Genomic DNA, 8,908 nt, shown 5'->3' with positions numbered 1-8,908 from the left:
CATCGAATAGTCCCCGCGATATGCAACTGTTCAGGGAAGTCAGGAACCAATACACGCAGTCAGTCAGGAAAGCAAAGGCCAGCTACTTCAGGCAGAAATTTTCATCCTGTAGCTCTAACTCCAAAAAGTTCTGGGACACTGTGAAGTCCATGGAGAACAACAGCACCTCCTCCCAGCTGCCCACTGCACTGAGGCTAGGTAACACGGTCACCAACGATAAATCCATGATTATCGAAAACTTCAACAAGCATTTCTCAACGGCTGGCCATGCCTTCCTCCTGGCTACTCCAACCTCGGCCAACAGCTCCTCCACCCCCCCCCCCCCGCAGCTACTCGCCCAAGCCTCTCCAGGTTCTCCTTTACTCAAATCCAGATAGCAGATGTTCTGAAAGAGCTGCAAAACCTGGACCCGTACAAATCAGCTGGGCTTGACAATCTGGACCCTCTATTTCTGAAACTATCCGCTGCCATTGTCGCAACCCCTATTACCAGCCTGTTCAACCTCTCTTTCATATCGTCTGAGATCCCCAAGGATTGGAAAGCTGCCGCGGTCATCCCCCGCTTCAAAGGGGGAGACACCCTGGACCCAAACTGTTACAGACCTATATCCATCCTGCCCTGCCTATCTAAGGTCTTCGAAAGCCAAGTCAACAAACAGGTCACTGACCATCTCGAATCCCACCGTACCTTCTCCGCTGTGCAATCTGGTTTCCGAGCCGGTCACGGGTGCACCTCAGCCACGCTCAAGGTACTAAACGATATCATAACCGCCATCGATAAAAGACAGTACTGTGCAGCCGTCTTCATCGACCTTGCCAAGGCTTTCGACTCTGTCAATCACCATATTCTTATCAGCAGACTCAGTAGCCTCGGTTTTTCTGATGACTGCCTTGCCTGGTTCACCAACTACTTTGCAGACAGAGTTCAGTGTGTGAAATCGGAGGGCATGCTGTCCGGTCCTCTGGCAGTCTCTATGGGGGTGCCACAGGGTTCAATTCTCGGGCAGACTCTTTTCTCTGTATATATCAATGATGTTGCTCTTGCTGCGGGCGGTTCCCTGATCCACCTCTACGCAGACGACACCATTCTGTATACTTCCGGCCCGTCCTTGGACACTGTGCTATCTAACCTCCAAATGAGCTTCACTGCCATACAACACTCCTTCCGTGGCCTCCAACTGCTCTTAAACGCTAGTAAAACCAAATGCATGCTTTTCAACCGTTCGCTGCCTGCACCCGCACGCCCGACTAGCATCACCACCCTGGATGGTTCCGACCTAGAATATGTGAACATCTATAAGTACCTTGGTGTCTGGCTTGACTGTAAACTCTCCTACGGACTCATATCAAATCTCCAATCTAAAATCAAATCTAGAGTCGGCTTTCTATTCCGCAACAAAGCCTCCTTCACTCACGCCGCCAAACTTACCCTAGTAAAACTGACTATCCTACCGATCCTCGACTTCGGCAATGTCATCTACAAAATAGCTTGCAACATTCTACTCAGCAAACTGGATGCAGTTTATCACAGTGCCATCCGTTTTGTTACTAAAGCACCTTAAACCACCCACCACTGCGACCTGTATGCTCTAGTCGGCTGGCCCTCACTACAAATTCGTCGCCAGACCCACTGGCTCCAGGTCATCTACAAGTCCATGCTAGGTAAAGCTCCGCCTTATCTCAGTTCACTGGTCACGATGGCAACACCCACCCGTAGCACGCGCTCCAGCAGGTGTATCTCACTGATCATCCCTAAAGCCAACACCTCATTTGGCCGCCTTTCGTTCCAGTTCTCTGCTGCCTGTGACTGAAGTTGGAGACTTTTATCTCCCTCACCAATTTCAAACATCTGCTATCTGAGCAGCTAACCGATCGCTGCAGCTGTACATAGTCTATCGGTAAATAGCCCACCCAATTTTACCTACCTCATCCCCATACTGTTTTTATTTATTTACTTTTCTGCTCTTTTGCACACCAATATCTCTACCTGTACATGACCATCTGATCATTTATCACTCCAGTGTTAATCTGCAAAATTGTAATTATTTGCCTACCTCCTCATGCCTTTTGCACACAATGTATATAGACTCTCTCTTTTCTACTGTGTTATTGACTTGTTAATTGTTTACTCCATGTGTAACTCTGTGTTGTCTGTTCACACTGCTATGCTTTATCTTAGCCAGGTCGCAGTTGCAAATGAGAACTTGTTCTCAACTAGCCTACCTGGTTAAATAAAGGTGAAATAAAAAAATTTAAAATTATAAATACCCTGTATCTCTCTGAGGATGGCTGTAATACTTTTGATGGCCACTAGGTGGTACCAATACCCTGTATCTCTCTGAGGCTGTAGTACTGTTGATGATCACTAGGTGGTACCAATACCCTGAATCTCTCTGGGGGTGTAGTACTGTTGATGCCCACTAGGTGGTCCAATACCCTGTATCTCTCTGAGGATGGCTACAATACTTTTGATGGCCACTAGGTGGTACCAATACCCTGTATCTCTCTGAGGGTGGCTGTCGTACTGTTGATGCCCACTAGGTGGTACCAATACCCTGTATCTCTCTGAGGGTGTAGTACTGTTGATGACCACTAGTTGGTACCAATACCATATCAAACATATTTTATCCCTTTATGGAGACATTGGCTGTGTCCGAATACCTGTACGTGGGTCCTAAGGAGCATTTTGGACCCAGACTTGGCACTCCAGTACCACTTCCCGAGTGGTAGCAGAGAGAACAGTCTATGACTTGGGTGGCTGGAGTCTTTGACAATATTTAGGGCCTTCCTCTGACATTGCCTTGTATAGAGGTCCTGGATGGAAGGAAGCTTGGCCCCAGTAATGTACTGGACCGTATGCACTACCCTCTGTAGCGCCCTGCGGTCGGATGCTGAGCGGTTGCCATACTGTACCAGGCAGTGATGCAACCAGGATGCTCTCGATGGTACAGCTGTATCCTTTTGAGGATCTGAGAACCCATGCCAAATCTTTTCAGTCTCCTGAGGGGGAAAAGGTGTTGTCGTGCCCTCTTCACAACTATCTTGGTGTGTTTGGACCATAATAGTTTGTTGGTGATGTGGACACCAAGGAGTCGTGGGTGAACAGGGTTTATAGGAGGGGACTAAGCACGCTCCCCTCTGGGGCCCCCGTGTTGAGGATCAGCGTGACAGATGTGTTGTTGCCTACCCTTACCACCTGGAGGTGGCCCATCAGAAAGTCCAGGATCCATTGCAGAGGGAGGTATTGGGTCTCAGGGTCCTTAGCTTAGTGATGAGCTTTGAGGGCACTATGGCATTAAACGCTGAGCTATAGTCAATCAGAGTCGGTGTAGTAGGATTCAATCTTAGTCCTGGATTTACGCCTTGCCTGTTTGATGGTTCATCAGAGGGCATAGTGGGATTTTTTATAAATGTCCAAAGTTGTGTCCCGCTCCTTGAAAGCGGTAGCCTTTAACTCAGTGCGGATGTGTCCTGTAATTCATGGCTTCTGGTTGGGATATGTACATACGGTCACTGTGTGGACGACGTCATCGATGCACTTATTGATGAAGCCAGTTTGCTAGCAAAACAGTCCTGTAGCTTAGCATCTGTGTCATCTGACCATTTCTGTATTGAGCGAGTCACTGGTACTTCCTGCTTTAGTTTTTGCTTGTAAGCAGGAATCAGGAGGATAGAATTATGGTCAGATTTGCCAAATGGAGGGCGAGGGAGAGCTTTATATGCATCGCTGTGTGTGGAGTAAAGGTGGTCTAGAGTTATTTTTTTCTGGTTGCACGTGACATGCTGGTAGAAATTAGGTCAAACGGATTTAAGTTTTCCTGCATTAAAGTCCCCGGCCACTAGGAGCGCCGCTTCTGGATGAGCATGTTCTTCTTTGCTTATGACCTTAAATAGCTGGCTGAATGCGGTCTTAGTGCCAGCTTCGGTTTGTGGTGGTAAATAGACGGCTACGAAAATATAGATGAAAACTCTCTTGGTAGATAGTGTGGTCCACAACTTATCATGAGGTACTCTACCTCAAAACCTTGAGACTTCCTTACTAGATTGCGCACCAGCTGTTGTTGACAAATAGACACAGACCACCACCTCTCGTCTTAGGTAGCTGTTCTGTCTGTCCCTCTCCATCTCCCTGACCGCCTTCCTCTGATCAAGACATCAACTGTCCCTCTCCATCTCCCTGACTGACTTCCTCTGATCAAGACATCAACTGTCCCTCTCCATCTCCCTGACTGCCTTCCTCTGATCAAGACATCAACTGTCCCTCTCCATCTCCCTGACCGACTTCCTCTGATCAAGACATCAACTATCCCTCTCCATCTCCCTGACCGCCTTCCTCTGATCAAGACATCAACTGTCCCTCTCCATCTCCCTGACCGCCTTCCTCTGATCAAGACATCAACTGTCTCTCTCCATCTCCCTGACCGCCTTCCTCTGATCAAGACATCAACTGTCCCTCTCCATCTCCCTGACCGCCTTCCTCTGATCAAGACATCAACTGTCCCTCTCCATCTCCCTGACCACCTTCCTCTGATCAAGACATCAACTGTCCTTCTCCCTGACCACCTTCCTCTGATCAAGACATGAACCTTCCCTCTGCTGGGTTTTCCCACCCGCTTTGGAGTCAACATGCGCAGCAATCTCTGTGGAACACTTTCTGAGGACAAAACTAAATATTAGGAAGTTGTTCCTAAAGTTTTGTCCACCCAGTGTATATCCACTATAACCCCTCTATCTACTGTAATGTGGTTGAGATACAATTGTCATGTAAACCACCCAGTGTATATCCACTATAACCCCTGATCTACTGTACTGTGGTCAACTTTCATTAAATTCCTATATCTAACCGCTGAATGGGTATCTAACCACTGAATGAGTATCTAACCACTGAATGGGTATCTAACCACTGAATGGGTATCTAACCGCTGAATGGGTATCTAACCGCTGAACGAGTACCTAACCACTGAATGGGTATCTAACCACTGAATGGGTATCTAACCACTGAATGGGTATCTAACCATTGATTGGGTATCTAACCGCTGAACGGGTATCTAACCACTGAATGGGTATCTAACCACTGAATGGGTATCTAACCACTGAATGGAACCACTGAATGGGTATCTAACCGCTGAGCAGGTATCTAACCGCTGAGCAGGTATCTAACCGCTGAATGGGTATCTAACCACTGAATGGGTATCTAACCACTGAATGAGTATCTAACCACTGAATGGGTATCTAACCACTGAATGGGTATCTAACCACTGACTAACCATTGAATGGGTATCTAACCACTGAATGGGTATCTAACCGCTGAGTGGGTATCTAACCGCTGAATGGGTATCTAACCACTGAATGGGTATTTAACCACTGAATGGGTATCTAACCACTGACTGGGTATCTAACCACTGACTAACCACTGAATGGGTATCTAACCACTGAAGGGGTATCTAACCACTGAATTGGTATCTAACCGCTGAGCGGGTATCTAACCGCTGAATGGGTATCTAACCACTGAATGGGTATCTAACCACTGAATGGGTATCTAACCACTGAATGGGTATCTAACCACTGAATGGGTATCTAACCACTGAATGGGTATCTAACCACTGAATGGGTATCTAACCACTGAATGGGTATCTAACCACTGAATGGATATCTAACCACTAAATGGGTATCTAACCACTGAATGGGTATCTAACCACTGAATGGGTATCTAACCACTGAATGGGTATCTAACCACTGAAGGGTTATCTAACCACTGAATGGGTATCTAACCACTGAATGGGTATCTAACCACTGAATGGGTATCTAACCGCTGAATGGGTATCTAACCACTGAATGGGTATCTAACCACTGAATGGGTATCTAACCACTGAATGGGTATCTAACCACTGACTAACCATTGAATGGGTATCTAACCACTGAATGGGTATCTAACCGCTGAGCGGGTATCTAACCGCTGAATGGGTATCTAACCACTGAATGGGTATCTAACCACTGAATGGGTATCTAACCACTGACTGGGTATCTAACCACTGACTAACCACTGAATGGGTATCTAACCACTGAATGGGTATCTAACCACTGAATGGGTATCTAACCACTGACTGGGTATCTAACCACTGACTAACCACTGAATGGGTATCTAACCACTGAATGGGTATCTAACCACTGAATGGGTATCTAACCGCTGAGCGGGTATCTAACCGCTGAATGGGTATCTAACCACTGAATGGGTATCTAACCACTGAATGGGTATCTAACCGCTGAGCGGGTATCTAACCGCTGAATGGGTATCTAACCGCTGAATGGGTATCTAACCACTGAATGGGTATCTAACCACTGAATGGGTATCTAACCACTGAATGGGTATCTAACCACTGAATGGGTATCTAACCACTGAATGGGTATCTAACCACTGAATGGGTATCTAACCACTGAATGGGTATCTAACCACTGAATGGGTATCTAACCACTGAATGGGTATCTAACCACTGAATGGGTATCTAACCACTGAAGGGGTATCTAACCACTGAATGGGTATCTAACCGCTGAACGGGTATCTAACCACTGAACGGGTATCTAACCACTGAATGGGTATCTAACCACTGAATGGAACCACTGAATGGATATCTGTCCACTGAATGGGTATCTAACCGCTGAGCGGGTATCTAACCGCTGAATGGGTATCTAACCACTGAATGGGTATCTAACCACTGAATGGGTATCTAACCACTGAATGGGTATCTAACCGCTGAACCGGTATCTAACCACTGAATGGGTATCTAACCACTGAATGGGTATCTAACCACTGAATGGGTATCTAACCACTGAATGGGTATCTAACCACTGAATGGGTATCTAACCGCTGAACCGGTATCTAACCACTGAATGGGTATCTAACCACTGAATGGGTATCTAACCACTGAACGGGTATCTAACCACTGAAGGGGTATCTAACCACTGAATGGATATCTAACTACTGAATGGGTATCTAACCACTGAACGGGTATCTAACCACTGAATGGGTATCTAACCACTGAATGGGTATCTAACCGCTGAACGGGTATCTAACCGCTGAACGGGTATCTAACTTCAATATTTTCCTCATCTTAATTTTCAAATGGATTTATTTGAAAAGATTAGGGCAGATGTATTGATGAACAGTTGAAACAGTTATTCAATACAACGCATCGTAGTTTAAACCAATTTTCGAACGCTATTTGTGATACAATTTGCTGATTTCGCGTGAATGGTTCTTGGTCCCCCCTTAACCCCCCCATTCCTAGAAACTGCTACTAATAAACCAGGTTGGTTTATGACTTTATCTATGACTGCTCTTATCTTCTGTTCACCTGGATATTCCTATTCCAGTGTGTGTGAGACAGAGATAGAGGTTACTTCACTTGCTTTGGCAATGTTTACATATGCTTCCATAACAATAACGCCCTTAAATGAGAGATGTTACGTGCGAGGGACAGAGAGAGACAGTTAATTATAATCTTACTTGCTGTGGAAATGAGTCTGATCCAGTAGTTAGTAGAGTAGTCTGATCCAGGTGTGTTTTAGACCAGTAGTTAGTAGAGTAGTCTGATCCAGGGGTGTTTTAGACCGGTAGTTAGTAGAGTAGTCTGATCCAGGTGTGTTTTAGACCGGTAGTTAGTAGAGTAGTCTGATCCAGGTGTGTTTTAGACCAGTAGTTAGTAGTCTGATCCAGGTGTGTTTTAGACCAGTAGTTAGTAGTCTGATCCAGGTGTGTTTTAGACCAGTAGTTAGTAGAGTAGTCTGTTCCAGGGGTGTTTTAGACCGGTAGTTAGTAAAGTAGTCTGATCCAGGGGTGTTTTAGACCAGTAGTTAGTAGTCTGATCCAGGTGTGTTTTAGACAGGTAGTTAGTAAAGTAGTCTGATCCAGGTGTGTTTTAGACCAGTACTTAGTAGAGTAGTCTGATCCAGGTGTGTTTTAGACCAGTAGTTAGTAGTCTGATCCAGGTGTGTTTTAGACCAGTAGTTAGTAGAGTAGTCTGATCCAGGTGTGTTTTAGACCAGTAGTTAGTAGAGTAGTCTGATCCAGGTGTGTTTTAGACCAGTAGTTAGTAGAGTAGTCTGATCCAGGGGTGTTTTAGACCGGTAGTTAGTAGAGTAGTCTGATCCAGGTGTGTTTTAGACCAGTAGTTAGTAGAGTAGTCTGATCCAGGTGTGTTTTAGACCGGTAGTTAGTGGAGTAGTCTGATCCAGGTGTGTTTTAGACCGGTAGTTAGTAGAGTAGTCTGATAAAGGTGTGTTTTAGACCGGTAGTTAGTAGAGTAGTCTGATACAGGTGTGTTTTAGACCGGTAGTTAGTAGTCTGATCCAGGTGTGTTTTAGACCAGTAGATAGTAGAGTAGTCTGATCCAGGTGTGTTTTAGACCGGTAGTTAGTAGTCTGATCCAGGTGTGTTTTAGACCAGTAGTTAGTAGAGTAGTCTGATCCAGGTGTGTTTTAGACCAGTAGTTAGTAGTCTGATCCAGGTATGTTTTAGACCAGTAGTTAGTAGTCTGATCCAGGTGTGTTTTAGACCGGTAGATAGTAGAGTAGTCTGATCCAGGTGTGTTTTAGACCGGTAGTTAGTAGTCTGATCCAGGTGTGTTTTAGACCGGTAGTTAGTAGAGTAGTCTGATCCAGGTGTGTTTTAGACCGGTAGTTAGTAGAGTAGTCTGATCCAGGTGTGTTTTAGACCGGTAGTTAGTAGTCTGATCCAGGTGTGTTTTAGACCAGTAGATAGTAGAGTAGTCTGATCCAGGTGTGTTTTAGACCGGTAGTTAGTAGTCTGATCCAGGTGTGTTTTAGACCGGTAGTTAGTAGAGTAGTCTGTGTTAAGACCAGAACATACATGTGTGTGTTAACGCTGTGAGAGGGAGAGAACAGCCACTCCT

The 8,908-nt window shown here is 45.7% G+C and overlaps 1 long non-coding RNA gene across 1 annotated transcript in view; it reads right to left on the bottom strand.

The window, feature by feature from the left end:
- LOC116371897 (uncharacterized) overlaps positions 1-8,908 on the bottom strand; it is a 12,380-nt gene extending 3,472 nt beyond the window's left edge. Inside the window, exon 1 of the long non-coding RNA XR_004209062.1 lies at positions 7,504-8,908. This is a non-coding gene — a long non-coding RNA (uncharacterized LOC116371897). The remainder of the gene's footprint in view (positions 1-7,503) is intronic.

This window comes from Oncorhynchus kisutch, unplaced genomic scaffold (genome assembly GCF_002021735.2).
Source record: "Oncorhynchus kisutch isolate 150728-3 unplaced genomic scaffold, Okis_V2 scaffold3815, whole genome shotgun sequence".
Classification (NCBI taxonomy): Eukaryota; Metazoa; Chordata; class Actinopteri; order Salmoniformes; family Salmonidae; genus Oncorhynchus; species Oncorhynchus kisutch.
The sequence above is the reverse complement of the archived record's forward strand: the minus strand, read 5'-3'. Positions and strand labels throughout refer to the sequence as shown.